General features: G+C 47.4%; 1 long non-coding RNA gene across 2 annotated transcripts in view; it reads left to right on the top strand.

Moving 5' to 3' along the window:
• LOC147577933 (uncharacterized) overlaps positions 1-16,407 on the top strand; it is an 85,750-nt gene that overhangs the window by 20,511 nt on the left and 48,832 nt on the right. The window contains exon 3 of one of the 2 annotated variants that reach the window (XR_015254163.1): positions 8,326-10,644. The exons of the other annotated variant lie outside the window; for it this stretch is intronic. This is a non-coding gene — a long non-coding RNA (uncharacterized LOC147577933). Of the gene's footprint in view, positions 1-8,325; positions 10,645-16,407 lie in introns of those variants that run through there. 2 annotated transcript variants of the gene reach the window in all.

The following is a 16,407-nucleotide window of genomic DNA, read 5'->3' as shown; positions in this document are numbered from 1 at the left end:
TTCCTGCTGGGAATAGCAGCCATCAGTTTAAGTAGCAGAGCGCAGCTAATGCCTAACGTGACGGAGGCTCAGAGCCAAAGGCCTTGATAAGGTGTTTGGTTCAAAGGCACTTTGAGGCTGTGTGAAGTGGAAAGCTACAAAGCCCTGGGACAGAGCCCCTCACTACCCTGTGGGCTGTGATGTCCCTGTTTGGAGGGGATTTATGCATCTGTGTCAAATGCACGGTGCGTGCAAGGTTTTCCCGGGCTTCACTGTCATCAAAAGTGTCAAGAGAATTACTGACTCAAAATAATCATAACGGCTACCACTGATCGAGTGCTCCTGTGCCGGGACTGGCTAAGAGCTTTATGTAATTACCTCCTTTAATCCTCATAAGAGCTGGTGGGAGAACAGGGGTAGGTAGGTCCTGTGAAGTAGGCACAATTACAATCCCCAGTTGAGATACAACAAGCTCGAGACTTGCTCAGGGACATTGGAGATGACCCGCTAAGGGTGACGGTGTCTAAGTGGTGGAGATGGGATTTGAACCCGGGAAGGGCTGCTGTCTTGGCCACCGCCCTGTGAGACCTGCCGCAGGCCCCGGAGACGCTTGCGAGGTCGCCGAGGCTAACGAGGCCAGAGTGGGGCAGGGGCCTGTTCAAGGTTGGGAAGCAAGCCTCGGGCAGAACGGGGGCAAGAATCAAAGTGTCCTGACCCCTTGTCTACACCCTTTCAACATGCTGTCGAGCTTCTCTAACAGCTTGTGCAGCAGGGATTCCTAAAACTGACCTAGAGGAAAAATTGAGGAGAGTTCTATTCCTAAAACACTTCCGTAGCTCTATATGCAATTAGCCATTATTACTCAGAGAGCTTGGCTTTGACCCTGCCCGCTGCCCTGCATTTCTCAGCTGTTGTCGATGACCTCGTCTACCTCGTCATGAGCTCATCTTTGTTGAGAGGCAGTGGTGTGCTCGGCCAGTGAACCTTCCACCCTGTGTGCACCATGTTGTTCCCAGCAGGGAATCTCTTTGGGGCTCCAGAGACCAGGCCCAGAGATACGGTTCTAAAACAGGCCACCGCTTCTGTGCTGCTTTGTCACTGCGAATGTGCACACTGCCAACAGCAGCCAGTGTTTATTGGCGGTTGACTATGTTTCAGGCTTTCTATAGAACACTGTTTAATCTTTACAACTGCCTTTGGAGGAAGTATCTCTTTTAACCCCATTTTACAGTTGAAGAAACTAAGGCCCAGAGAGACGATGACACTTGCCCTAAAACATGGCCGGGAAGCAGCAGATTCAGATCTTGACCCTCTAGGGTTTGTATGACTTAAGAGTCTGTACTTTGGGGGCGCCTGGGTGGCGCAGTCGGTTAAGCGTCCGACTTCAGTCAGGTCACGATCTCGCGGTCCGTGAGTTCGAGCCCCGTGTCAGACTCTGGGCTGATGGCTCAGAGCCTGGAGCCTGTTTCCGATTCTGTGTCTCCCTCTCTCTCTGCCCCTCCCCCATTCATGCTCTGTCTCTCTCTGTCCCAAATAAATAAATAAACGTTGAAGAAAAAAAAAAGAGTCTGTACTTTGCCCCTTGACTCTTTTTTTTAAATTTTATTAAAAAAATTTCTTAAAAAAATAAATATTTATTTTTGAGAGAGAGAGACATACAGAGTGAGAGCAGGGGAGGAACAGAGAGAGAGGGAGACGCAGAATCTGGAGCACACTCCAGGCTCTGAGCTGTCAGCACAGAGCCTGATGCGGGGCTCAAACCCACGAACCGTGAGACCGTGACCTGAGCTGATGTTGGACGCTCAGCCGACTGAGCCACCCAGGCGCCCCGCCCCTTGACTCTTGACTATACTTTTGAGAAGGTTGTCCCAGATTCTGGGGGAAAATCTAGGGAGCCATTTTTCTTGCACATGGCTCACCTTGTTCTTTGGACACGAGGCCAAGGCTCCTCTATGCCCTTGAACAAGGACAAGCTGATGCGCCCAAATTGTCCACCTCAACACCTGAAGATGACTGAACTGAATTGCCAAGCTCGCGCTCCTATACCTCAGTTAAGTGACCTTATGTCTTCTCCTGGAACACCCAGCAGCTACTATTTAAGGCCCTTGCATGTGGTGGGCACTGAAGCAGTTACTGGGGATGGTGACAAGGTTCACGCTCCCTGCTTTCCCTCGGCTCATAGCCTGGTGTGGAAGACAGACAATGAAACAAGTAGTTTCAATATTGCGGGGTGAGTACAACAATGAGGCAAGGACAGACTGCTCAGAGGCACACAGCAAGGAAATTGAACCCAGCCTGGGGGGTGTCATCAGGGAAGGCTTCCTGGAGGAGGTGAGGTTGAAGCTGATTCCTAAAAAAAAGTCATTCCAAGAAGGGATGGGAGAATGTTATAGGGAAAAACCTGGGGTGAGAGAAGATGGGGGGCTCCTTTTAAGACAGTCCATTCCATCTTTGCTGTATCTTTGCATGTTCTTAGCTTGCCTGGGGTCATACACCTAGGAGGTCAAACTGTTTGTCTCCGGAGACAACGCTTCTAGCTTCTCTACTCCATGTGCCCTTTCTTCCTCTGGAGATTGTTGTGTCTGCCCGTGATGCCTGGGACTGTTGCTGCTGTCTTGGCACCATGAGGGGAGCCAGCCCGAGGGCAGATTCACTGAGAGGGCACAGCAGAGAGATATAAAGAACCTGAGTTCTTTTTTTTTTTTTTTTTATTTTTAAAAATGTTTATTTATCTTTGAGAGAGAGAGACAGAGCATGAACGGGGGAGGGGCAGAGAGAGGGAGACACAGAATCCGAAGCAGGCTCCAGGCTCCGAGCTGTCAGCACAGAGCCTGACGCGGGGCTCGAACCCACAAACCGTGAGACCATGACCTGGGCCAAAGTCGGAAGCTTAACCGACTGAGCCACCCAGGCGCCCCAAGAACTGAGTTCTCGGTGCCCTCATGTAGTTTCTGAGTCAGCCAGCCCTGGACTCTGGCTCGCCTCTGCTGCCCTCAAGTGACACAGTGCTCGAGAGCATAGGGGTACCTGCCTGCTCTGCCCCTCGCTGGTCATGTGACTTTGGGCACGGTAACTTCTCTGAGTCTCAGCTTCCTCATCTCTAAGATAGGGATCATAAGAATTGATAATAGTTGTACTTACCCAGCAAGTGACGTTGTGAGGAGTACATGTGTTAATGCATGTCACGAGCTTACAATAATGCCTGGCCTTAGGAAGTGCCAACAGATGGAAGCTATTAATATTGCCAACACATATTTCCGTAGTCGGCTCACACTCCCAGCCTTTTTGAAGCTCTCAATTAATAACAGAGAGACTCGGGCTAATCACAGTGCAGGTTGATCAGCTCTGTGATAGAGCCCAGAACGGGGAGCAGTTAACTTTTGCAGGAGGGAGCAGGTGAAGGTCAATGTGTTTGAGCAAGGGCCTGAAACATGAGTAGAAGTTTGATGGTAAAGAGGAAGAGGAGAGGCGTCCGTGGCAGTGGGCGCAGCCTGAGCAGGGCATTGAAGCCTTTCAAGGGCTTGGTAAAGGGCAAGTAGCTGGTGCGATTAGGATGTCACGTGTGGCCGCATGTGGAAACGGGGGTTGGGGCTGGGTGTGGAAGGCCTTGAGTGCCAGACTAAGGGATTGGTCCCAAACAGGGTCCATGGGATCATAGTCCTGAAACAAGGGTTCCGTGGCGGTCAGGTCAGGGATGGAAGGGCTGCACACATCACAGTCCCAGCAATGGCCGGCGCTCATTGGCATAATAAGGGCTCTGACAAGTCCTGTAGGAAAACCTGTCTGACTTGGTTTCACCCAGTGTTTTACAAACTTATTCGCAACAAGGAGCCCTTTATTTGCCCAACAGCCATTGCTGCAGGTCACACTTTGGGGGATGCAGTTCCAGACACTGGGGAGCTGACAAAAGGTTTGAAGCATGGGAGTGAGGGTGTCAATTCTGTGTTTTCCAAAGATTCCTCCTAATGATTTAAACAATAACAGGTCAAATTAAGTCAGAAGTAAGCTGTTTCAAAGAATTGGCTTGCTCCGCTGAGGATCTTTAATTTTAAATGGGTGACTTCTCTCGGCTGTGTCCCTCTCTGAAAGTCTTCTACCTTTCAAGTATCCAAAGCAGAAAAACTTCCTGCCACGTACTGTAGTTTTCCTTCTGACCTTTTTGCTCTGGTTCTTTAAAGCTGAAGGTTAGATAATTCAGGGGGCTCAGCACTTGGATTGACACTTGAAAGCTGCTGTGATGCTTTTTTGGGGGTTAGAGGTTAGAGTCACTGGAGCTGCAGTCTGACTTGAAAAATTTTTGAAGTTTTTAATTTTCATTCCTTTCTCCTCTCCTCTCCTCTCCCCTTCTCCTTTCCTCCTCTTTCTCCTCCTCCTCCTTCTTAACATAAGGGACAGTTGAAAATGATGCTTTCCAACTCGGCAACTCCTGCTGAAGGCAGAACGTATGATAAACATACCCCTTTGGAAGACTTTGGCTGAGGTTGGGATGTCTCAACTGCTGGGCAGTGGGGAGGGGGACTTATGAAAAATACAGATTCCAGGGAATCTGCATTTTGGGTGATTTGGATCCACAGTAAAGTTGAAAACTACAGTTGGAAAACTTCAGATGTTACACATCCGACTTACAGATACTCTCTAGGTGGGAACACCTCTTCCTTATTCATGTCCCCTCCATGCTGCCCATCTGTCCAGCCTCCAGCCCCAGGGTGCTCCCCTAGGATGGGCCCTATCCCAGACCACACAGACTCTTGTCCCATCCCCTGGATCTCTACTCCCCTTCCCTGCTCTCTCACCCCCCTGCTGTAGCCAATGTCCTTGCTCCTAGGGTGGTGAGGAATGAGGCTCAGGTGCAGGAGCAAGGACTTGGGGGTGAGGGAGGTGGTGGTGAACATTTTCAGGGACTAATGTCATCGGTGCTGGTCCAGCCCCGGGGTGCTCTAAGTGGTTTCACGTTATGGGTATCTGACTCCCATATAGCTTCTGCCCTAGGAATGGCCACGGGGAAATTTTCTCTGTTTGGGATCTCACGAGCCCCTCTTCCCTTTTGGCTATATCCTTCTCCCCTTGCTTTTTTTTTTTTTTTTTTTTTTAAACCTTTTCATCACTGCAATATTGCCTTTTTTCTCTACACTGTGACAGATCACCTCCCGGGGCTAAGTCACTGGTGACAACACTGGTGACAACAAATCCTTATGACTATTCTCATCTTCCACCCCAGTTCTGCTCTTAAAAGAAATATCCTATCTCCTGCCACACCAGGATCCCCACTTAGGAGGCCTTATCTTGGTCCTTCTCCAGGAGAGCCATCCCAGCTCTTGGGAGAAAAAGCTCCAGGCTGGGTTAACTACTAAAGAGATCAGTAATACCTTCCCCACTGGGAGGTGTTGGTGCCCTGGAGCTTTTGGTCTCTGTCTTAGCTGGGGCTCTCATAACAAAACACCAGAGACCGAGTGGCTTAAACAACAGGAAGTTGTCACAACAGTTCTCACTGTTTTGGGGACTGGAGAGTCCACCATCACGGTGCCAGCAGGGTCGATGTGTGGCTAGGGCTCTCTCCCTGGGTTGTAGATGGCCATCTTCTTGCTGTGTCTTCACACGGCCCTTTGTCAGTATGTGTACATGGAGAGAGAGAGGGAGAAAGCTCTTGGTGTCTCTCTCTTTTTAAAAAATTTTTTATGTTTATTTTTGGGAGACAGAGAGAGACAGAGCATGAGTGTGGGGTGGGGGGGAGCAGAGACAGAGGGAGACACAGAATCCGAAGCAGGTTCCAGGCTCTGAGCTGTCAGCACAGAGCCCGACGCAGGGCTCGAACCCACGAGCCATGAGATCATGACCTGAGGTGAAGTTGGACACTTAAATGAGCAAGCCACCCAGGCATCCCCAGCCACATGACCTTATAAATATTATATATATTAGTCAGGGCTTCTGATTGTGAGCAACAGAAAGGAACTCTGGCTGCTGTGAGCAAAAAGTAAATCTACTGAAAGGCCATTGGAGCCTACATGGGATCTGGGAGACTAGGCTGGGAAAAGACGTGGGACTTTGTAGTAGGAACTGTAGTGAAGGTCAGGCCTTGGTGAGAGTCTCAGCCTCACACACACTAGCCACCACCACGACTTTGATCTTGGAATGTGCCTTCCTTCGTTGAGGCACTTTCTTGAGCTTTAAAGAATCAGGAATGAGGGTCTGATAGGCCGAACTTAAATCATATGCCTGCCTTGGGAAGTGGGTGAAGATGCCAAGGTTTTCAATGACCCGACCCTCTCTTCCCCAGCTCAGTCCTCAGATCAGGGCTGCAGTGGACTGGGAATTAGCCTCCTGCTGAGTTGATAGGAGGATTCTATTATTAAAAAGGAGATCTGGGTACTTTTTGGGAAGAAGGTGAATAGTTGGATTTCAAGCCACAAAGCAATAAATATGCAGTATTCCATTTGTTTGCAGAAAGCTCCAGATTTGTACCTTTAGCTCTGGACTCTTCCCTGAGGCCCAGTGCCCCTAGGATATCTGATAACCACCGTGGACTTAACATATCTGAACTAAAACATTTGATTCTCTTGCTCTTGCCCAAATCATTCATGCCCACCCCCACCATCTTCCCCATCTAATTCCACCATTTGCTTAATTTCTCAGACCAGAACATGAGGAGTCACCTCTGATTCCTTGCTTGCTCCTGCCTACTACACCTGTCCATTGGTAGGTTCTGTAGGCTCTACCCAAAAGATAGCTGTGTATTTTCCACTTCTTGTCATCTCCATTGTTCTGTTTGTTTTTTAAAGTTTATTTATTTTGAGAAGGGGGGCGCGGTAACAAGAAGGGTAGGGGCAGAGAGAGAGAGGGAGAGAGAGAATCCCAAGCAGGCTCCTCACTGTCAGCACAGAGCCCAGTGTGGGGCTCTATCTCACAAACCATGAGATCATGACCTGAACTGAAATCGAGCCAGATGCCCAACTGACTGAGCCACCCAGGCGCCCTATCATCCCCATTGTTACTACTCACATCCAAACAACTACTGTCTCTCATTAGACCACCTCAGTAGCTTCTAACCTGGATTTCTTGGTCTCTTCATGCTCCCCTATAATCCGTTCTCTATGAAGTGCGCTCTAAGGCATGGATCATATCAGGACTGTCTCTCATAACCTCCAAGCTTTTGGCCATGGCTTCAAGGACCTCTTCCTGATCTGGCCCTTCTCCATTTCTCCAACTTCTTTCCACACTGCCTTTCCCCATCCACCCTCCTATTTGTTGCTCTCCAACCGTGCCAGTCTTCTTTCCATACCTGTAATATGCAGCCTCAGCCTGGCTCAGTCCTTGACTCCTGCCATTGTCTCTGGAATGCTCTTACTCCAAATCTTGGCAGAGCCCCTTTACATCATGCAGATCTAGAATCAAATGTTGTCTCCTCAGAAAGTCTTCCTCTGACCACCCAACCAAAGGTGCTCCCCATCTGTACTTTCTATCATATTACTGTTTTGTCACCTTATGGCACCTATCATTATCGGAAATTATCTTATTTATAGTTTACTTTGGTTATCTGCCTCTAATTAAAATATAGACTCACCCAGAGCCAGATTCTTGTCTGTTCACTGCCGTGTTCCCACTGCTTAGGAGAGTGTCTGACACATGGTGGGCACTCAGTTGCTATTGATTATTTGTGAATGATGGTCCGGAGCCCTCCAAGCCAAGGGTCCCACTTAGGGCGAAGCCCCATGTGTGTAAGGGGGGGATGGATATGGCAGCAGCCCAGAGGGTGCAGCCCCAGTCTCTATCCAGCCATATACCAATAGCCCCACCTGGACACTGTCCCCTCAGTGCTTCCCCGCCAGCAAATGGCCCCATGGTCTCCATGTTTGCCCAAACTTGAAGACCAGGTGTGACTTTTAATTCCCCATTCCCCACATCTAATCAATCACAAAGTCCTAAAAATCAATAAAAAGACAAATAACCCAACAGAAAATCAGATTAAAGCTGTAAACAGGCAGATCACAGAAGAGAAATACAAATGGCTGTAAACACATGAAAAGATGCTCAACCTCATGAGAAAGGGCTCAGTAAAATGAATTTTCTCTTACCCCCTTAAGACTGATAGAAATTCACAAAAATAGGTAAAATATCTAGTGTTGGGAAGGGTTGAGGAAATGAGTGCTCTCATGTACTGTGGGGGTAATACGAGCGGGTTGAGCCTCTTTGGAGGACCACTTAGCAGCATCCATCAAAAACCGAAGTGCATGGTGAGCATGGTGCAACTGGGAGCAGCTCTTCCTGGCTCCCTAGGGAGCGTCTGGAGGAGACAAAATATCCCAAAAGGCATAAGAAGGATCTAATCCAGAGGTCTTCCTTCCCTTACAGCCAGCCAGTTGAAGAAGGATCTAGTTTCTTTGGAGACTTGTTTGGTTTGAGTGTGCTTCCTCCACCTCTGTCCGCTGAAAATCAACACATCCTGAAGTTGGAGATGTGGGAAGACCCTGAACTCACCTCCTGCCGTGGACACACCAAATCCATACCTACGTCTAGAACAGTTGTCTCTGAAAAAGACCTGAAAGCTAGCTGCGTAGCTCCTCCACAGCAACGGATAAAAAGGCCACACTGAGATGGATAGAAAAGACAGAGATATGGTCTTGCGAAAGACCCCACTCCCAGTGCAGTGACCCATAAGCACGAGGGTGCCCACCCATATGCACAAATATGGTGCATATCCCTGAGAAGAGAATTTGACCCCCACACTAGGCACCCCAACCCTTTGCTGAACATCGGCTTTGAAAACCAATGAGACTTATATCCAGGAGACCCAAGAGGTTGTAGGAAACTGAGACTCTGCTCCTGAAGGACTCAGACACAGACCCACTTGTCCTGGGACCCCGTACAAAAGTAGCAGGTTGGAAAATGCCCAGACCATATGTGAAGGAGATTCATTGGCTAAGCTTAAAGTATCTGCCAGAGGGCCAGGGGTCTGTTGGAACTCTCTCTGGGGAAGGAGGCTCTGGTGGGTTCCATTTTTGCACTCTCTCTTCTACTTTGCTAGTGGACACCATTTTTGCACTCTACCTTTATCTTGCTAGTGCCATTTCCCCTGGCCCAGTTCTGTCCTGTGGTCCCACCCTTCCAAACCTGGTGGGCTGGCTCACCCTGACCCAGTACACCCCTGTGTGAGGCTGCTCCACCAACCTGGTGGGCAGACGTGGCCCCACCACTGCTGACAAGTGCATGCAGTCCACACAGGGGATGTCCCTCGAATGCTTGGCTCTGATGGCCAAGTGGGCTTGCATTTCTGGGCCCCATGGGACTGAAGCAACTGGAGAGACAGTTTTGGGCAAGGGAGCACTACAGGGCACTGAACAGACAGCGGACTGAAACATATTCCCAGTCTTCCTGTGATCACTCCTTTAAGACTGGGGGAGACAGCCATTTCACCTAATGCATAGAAACAGACACAGAGAGTCAAGCAAAATGAGGAAACAGGAAGATGTTCCAAATGAAAGAATAAGATAAAACTCCAGAAAAAACCTTAATGAAATGGAGATAAGTAATTTACATGGTAAAGAGTTCAGAGTAATGGTCATAGAGACGCTCATTGATCTTGGGAGAATGAACACAGAGAGAACTTCAACAAAGAGACGGAAAATAGAAGAAAGTAGGAAACATAAATCTCAGAGCTGAGGAATACAATAACTGAAATGAAAAATACACTGGTGGGATGCAACAGCAGACTAGATGAAACAGAATATGGGATCAGTGACCTGGAAGGCAGGGCAGTGGAACTCACCCAAAACAGAGCAATAAAAAGAAAAAAAGAATTAAGAAAAGTGAAGATAGCTTAAGGGACATATAAACAACATCAAATGAAACCACATTTGCATAATAGGGGCCCAGAAGGAGAAGAGACAGAAAGAGACAGGACACTTATTTGAAGAAATGATGTCTGCAAACTTCCTTAACCTGGGGAAGAAAACAAGACATCCAGATCCAGGAAGCCCAGAGTTCCAAATAAAATGAACCCAAAGAGAATCATACTAAGACACATCATTAAAATGTCAAAGTCAAAGAATCTTAAAAGCAAAAAGAGAAAAACAACTTATAACATACAAGGGAACCCAATAAAATAATCAGCAGATTTTTTAGCAGAAACTGTAGGCCAGAAGGGAGTGACATGATGTATTCGAAGTGCTGAAAGCAAGACTTACAATCAAGAATACTCTACCCAGCAAGGTTATCATTCAGAATTGAAGGAGAGAAAAAAGTTTCCCAGATAAACAAAGACCCAAGGAGCATATCATCACTAAAGCAGCCTTATAGGAAATGTTAAAGGGACTTCTTTAAGCTGAAAAGAAAGGGCAGTAAGTAGTAACAAAAAATATATATATGAAAGTAAAAATCTCACTGGCAAAGGTAAAATATATAGTAAAGATAGTGGACTAATCACTTATAAAGCTAGCATACAAAAGTAATAAAAATAACTATAGCTACAGGGGTGCCTGGGTGGCTCAGTCAGTTAAGTGTCCAGCTTCAGCTCAGGTCATGAGCTTGCAGTTCATGGGTTTGAGCCCCGTGTCGAGCTCTGTGCTGACAACTCAGAACCTGGAGGCTGGATCTTGCTTCAGACTCTGTGTCTGCTTCTCTCTCTCCTCCTTCCCTGGCTCGCACTCTGTCTCTCCCTCTCTAAAAAAAAAAAAAAAATTTAAAAATTTAAAAAAATAACTGTAACTACAGCAATTAAAGGGTATACACAGAATAAAAAGATGTAAAATGTGACATCAAAAACAAATGTGGGAGAGTGGGAATAAAAATGTAGAGTTTTATTTTATTATTATTTATTAAATGTTTATCTATCTGTTTTGAGAGACAGAGTGCACAGACACGTGCACGCAAGCACGGGAGGGGCAGAGAGAGAGGGAGAGAGAGAATCCTAAGCAGGCTCTGCACTGTCAGTGCAGAACCCAATGCAGGGCTCGGATTTCATGAACTGTGAGATCATGACCTGAGCCAAAATCAAGAGTCAGACACTCAACTGACTGACCCATCTAAAAAATGTAGAGTTTTAGAATGTCCACACACACACACACACACTTAAAATTACTTAGCCATATAAAAGAATGAAATCTTATCATTTGTGACAACATGGATGGACCTTGAGGGTATTATTATGCTAGGTGAAATAAGTCAGACAGAGAAAGACAAATACTGTATTATTTCACTTTATGTGGAATCTAAAAAAACAAAACCAATGAATGAACAAAAAAAGCCAAACCAAACTCATAGATGCAGAGAATAGATTGGTGATTGCTGGGGGTGGGGTAGGGGGATGGGAGGGTGTAAGCAAAATAGGAGAAGGGGACCAAGAGGTACAGATTTCCAGTTATAAAAGAAATAAGATATGGGGAGGTGCTGTACCGCCTGGTGACTTTAGTTAACAATATTGGATTGCATATTATGTAACTTTATATGATGTCAGGAGGAAAGTAGACAGTGTGGTTACCATTTCACAGCGTATCCAAATATTCAGTCATTATGTCGTACACCTGAAACTAATGTTATATGCCAATTACATATACCTCAATAAAAAAGGTGGAAATGCAAAGACGAAATAAAATAAAATAAAAATGCACACCCTGCAACTTGCCCATGCCACCTGTAGTTATCTTTCCCAGAGCAATACTTATGGAATAATCAGAGAGCAAAGATGGTCACTGCAACATGGTTTATAAAAGCAAAAACTTTGGAACAACCTAAGTACTCACCAAACAGAGGTATAGTTAAACAAGCTGGGTACTTCCCTCTTATGGTCAGTAGCCAGTGCTACAGTGGTTTAAAAAAGAGTAAGATACATCTTTAAATATTGATGTGAAAATGCATCCAAGAAATGCAAGACACATTGTTAAGTAAATCACACAGGTTGCAAGGGTGCCTGGGTGGCTCAGTCGGTTGAGTGTCTAACTCTTCATTTTGGCTCAGGTCAACATCTCAGGGTTGTAGGATCGAGCTCTGTGTCAGGCTCTGTGCTTAACCTGGAGCCTGCTTAAGATTTTTTTTCTCTCTCTCCCTCTGCCCCTTGTCCTGTTTGCACTCCCTCTCTCTAAAAACAAACCAAAAACACGGGTTGCAGAATGTATTGACAGTATGATCTTATTTATGTTAAATAACCACACAATGTATATTTATACTAATAGCTAATATTCACTTATTAAGTAATAATAACTGGTAATATTTACACAGCGCTTACTCTGTTCCAGGCACTGGTCTAAGTGATTTAGTTACACTAACTCATCTATTCCTCATAATAACTCTTTTTTTTTTTTAAAGTTTTTTTCTTTTTCTTTTCTTTTTTTTTTTTGAGAGAGAGAGAGAGAGAGAGAGAGAGAACCAGAAAAAGAGGGAAAGAGAGAATCCCAAGCAAGAGAGCCTGATGCAGGGCTTGAACTTACCAACAGTGAGATCATGACCTGAGCCGAGATTAAGAGTTGGACACTTAATTGACTGAGCCACCCAGGCACTCCTCCTCATAACTCTACGAGGTAGATACAATGGTGAACATCAGCCCCACTGCTAGGTGAGAAAATTGAGGCACAGAGATGTTAAGCGATTTGCCTAAAACTGCATAGCTAATAGGTAATGGAGTTGGGATTGAAAACCAGATTGACTACATCTTTTAACTATTGCACTGGTGTAACAGGCACTGTGAGAAGCACTTGGTATATTTTTGTTGGTATTCTCCTATTTATAGAGATAAGAAAACTGAGCTACAGAGAGGTAAAACAGTTCACCCAGAGTCACCTGGCTTGTGAGTAGAGTCAGATCTGAACCCAGATGTCTTACATCAGCACCTGGGTTCTTAACCACTACCCTCTCAGTAGTTACAAAGATTTATGATAAAAGTCTAACTTCCAAACAATTGAGAAGAACGAAGGGTAAAAAGAGATTGTGTCTTTTTCCTCCTCCCCATTTTTCCTTTCTGTCTTAGAATTCTGGAGGGAGCCAGGTCAGGCAGGACAGACACTTGCTGCCTCAGCCGGGCAGAGGTGGGGCTGGGGCTGAGACTGGAGGCTGGGGTCAGAGTAGACCTAGTTGGTCCTGGACCTGGAAGGACTGTCTGTTGGTGGCTGCCCACAGTGGGAGGGGCCTTGTCAGTGTGATTGGAGCCCTGGGGGACCTGGCAGGTTGGGCAGGTGGTTGATACAGAAACACCATGGGATCCGGGAAGTGGGTAAGAATATGACTGTCCAGTGAGGCCAAAGAGGGATCTTCAGGGAGACCAGTGAAGGCCCCTATGCCTCAACTTTCCTCAGGGAAGCTTCTAGAAAAGACAAGGAAATGGATTCTTCCATAGAGCCTCCAGAAGGAACCAGCCCTACTGACATCTTGCCCTTAGCCTCGTGGAACTGACTTCGGACTTCTGGCCCCCAGAGCTCTGAGGGAATGAATTCGTGTTGTGTTAAGCCATCAAGAATGTGTGGTCAGTTATTAGAGCTGCTGTAGGAATTGAATACAATCCGTCTTTTAGGTGCCTCTTCAGTTTGTCCTCTTTTGCCCCATTCTTGCTTCCCCTCACGGTCTCATCCGTACCTGTCCCTTAGTCTCACAGCAGACATCCTGTGATGGCTTTCATGACCCATATTGACAGCAGCCCCTCCTACTCACAGCCGAGCCCCAGCCCCCTGATGTGACATTCGGTGTCCACTAGTTTCTGGCCTGTGGTTCCAGCTTCATCTCCTGCCTCGCCTTTGTGATTCGGCACAGCCATTCTTGACCTGGGGTCCACGTACTCACTCGCTTCCTCCCCGCTTGATTTTTATGACTAGCTTCAGAAGGCCTGTGAACCTCCTGGAATTCAGAGCAATATTTGCCACGCACACCTGTGCTCATGTGTATCTCCTGGAGACAGGAACTACAGGTGGTCCTAAGCGGGTTCTCATGCCCCCAAGACAATGACATGCTGGTGACAGGTTCTTGTTCCCAGCAAGCATCATGCTGCTTCACCCAGCACCTTACTCCATGTTCCATCCACCTGCAGTGCCCTTCCCCCAGAATTCTTTCATTCCATTCATGTCTCTGCTCTGTGCCCCCTCCTCAGAGAGGACCCCGGGGGGGGGGGGAAAGCAGTGAACAGGAGGACCCTCCCTCCCCTCCCCGCCCCCCGGAACACAGGTAAGAACTCTTCACCCCTCCCTCCTGAATCTGTGAACCCCAAGGGAGGGACCTGGGGGGCTAGAGTTCAAGGTATTTTCCCAAAGGACAACATTTTCCTCCCTAAGAGAAATTCTGGCGTCAGCCACTAGATAATAATTTCCCCACCTCATTACCTAAACCATAAACCTGGACGAAATAAATGTTACAATGCTGGTATTAGAGCTCTGCTTTGGAAGCGAAGAGAATTGGGTGATTAGTTCCAACCTGGGGAATTATGGCAACTCCACGGAAGAAATGTCGTTTGAGCCATTTCTCATTGGAGAACGGGAAGGATTTTCAGAAGGGGAAAAGCAAGACAGAAATGGGAGGAAGAAAGGCGCGGGGGGCAGGACAGTGCTTGGCGTGGGGGCCAGTGAGTTGTCTTGTGATGGCTGAGCCTTTGGGTTCTTGGAGGGAGCTGTGGTCAAAGAGGTCACCCTGTGGCCTCATCGTGGGAGTTCTGGCCTGGGTTCCGAGGAGCGTGGGCTCCACGGTGAGGCGGTGGAGAGCCATCACCAGGAGAGCAGTAGCCGCAGCTCTGTGTCTTGTTTGCTTTGATATTCTCGTCACCGAACAAGGTGTGCGGTGCCTAGTAGGTGCTCGAGAGATGCTTTGCCCGAGGGAGTGAGTGTGTATGGGAAAGCTGACTTCGCAGGAGGTGAATTGAGTTGGGAAGAGGCTAAAAATGGAAGCACCAACTGAGAACAAACTGAGGGTTGATGGGGGGTGGGAGGGAAGGAAGGGTGGGCGATGGGTATTGAAGAGGGCATCTTTTGGGATGAGCACTGGGTGTTGTATGGAAACCAATTTGACAATAAATTTCATATATTAAACAATAAAAATAAATAAATAAAAACAAAAATGGAAGCACCTACGAGATGCTTTCCCAATAGTTCAGATGGGAACGATGAGGCTGCCCCAGGGTGGGCACAGGGTGGAGAGTGAGGAGCACGCAGGGTATTATCACGGGAAGGACAGACAGGACTTGTTGCTTTTGGGGTGGGGGAGCGGTGGGGTGGGGGAGGGGGAGAGACTGGGGCAGGCTGAGGTCTGTGACCTGTGAGGGGTGGGTGGTGGCATCATTCACCAGCGGGGACCCAGGAAGAGGAGCACGTTTGGGGATGGAAGGGTGGAGAAGAAAATGAAGCCTTAAGGAGGCTGGTGTTCTGAGTTTGCTCAGGTGTCGGATGCACAGGGTGGGGTTGGTGCAGGGAAGGCAGGGAGGTGGCATTGTCGGGGGTGGGGGGTGGGAGGCGGACAGTGGTGTAAGTTTTACAAGTGATTCAGGTTATGCCTGCCCTTCCTGGTCTCTCTTCAGAGAACACTGAACGGTGCTTTTCCAAGGGCGGAAACCTCATTTGTTCTATCTCAGAACAAACCAACACCAAAACCAGCTGGAAGCAGCTACTTTTCATCCTGTTCTCAGCCACCAGCTCCTCCTGGGAGCCCTCATCCCGTTATCTCTCAGCTTGGCATGACCATCAGTTTGGACTAGGACAAGGCACTGTATCTCATGGAGATTTCCCTGATATGCTATCAGCAATGGGCTTTCACTTCGAGTCACTGTGCTTCGAAATGTCCATGAGAGGACCAGGCCAGCCTGATGGCATGTTAATTATTTGGAGATCTTGAAGGCATTTCTAGATCATAGTTAAACTATGAGGTAACCCCTAATTCCTTATCCTGAATCTGCCCCAAGAGCCCCAAGGCAGTGCATAGGGAAAAATCATAGCCATTTGGGGGGCATAGACAAAAATCTTGGGGGTTTTAGAGGGGACTGTGGTTCAAACAATTTCCCTGGGGTAACCCTGGGTATAAGCTAGTGATTTGCTTTTTTTCTTTTCTTTTTTTTTTTTTTAATTTTTTTTTAACATTTACTTATTTTTGAGACAGAGAGAGACAGAGCATGAACGGGGGAGGGGCAGAGAGAGAGGGAGACACAGAATCCGAAGCAGGCTCCAGGCTCTGAGCCATCAGCCCAGAGCCCGATGCGGGGCTCGAACTCACGGACCGCGAGATCGTGACCTGAGCTGAAGTCGGACGCTCAACCGACTGAGCCACCCAGGCGCCCCACTAGTGATTTGCTTTTATTCGTATTCATCCATCCATCCATCCATCCATCCATCCATGCATCCACTCACCCTTTCATTTCACAGATGGTCACAACAGGCCCATGCTAGGTATTAGGAACACACAGGTGAACAAAATGGACTTGTGTATTTTGTTGCTCAGGCAGAATGAGTAAATGAGTAAACAGGCCTTTATAGCACT

This window comes from Puma concolor, chromosome C1 (assembly GCF_028749965.1).
Source record: "Puma concolor isolate L17-30 chromosome C1, mPumCon1.1.hap2, whole genome shotgun sequence".
Lineage (NCBI taxonomy): Eukaryota > Metazoa > Chordata > Mammalia > Carnivora > Felidae > Puma > Puma concolor.
The sequence above is the reverse complement of the archived record's forward strand: the minus strand, read 5'-3'. Positions and strand labels throughout refer to the sequence as shown.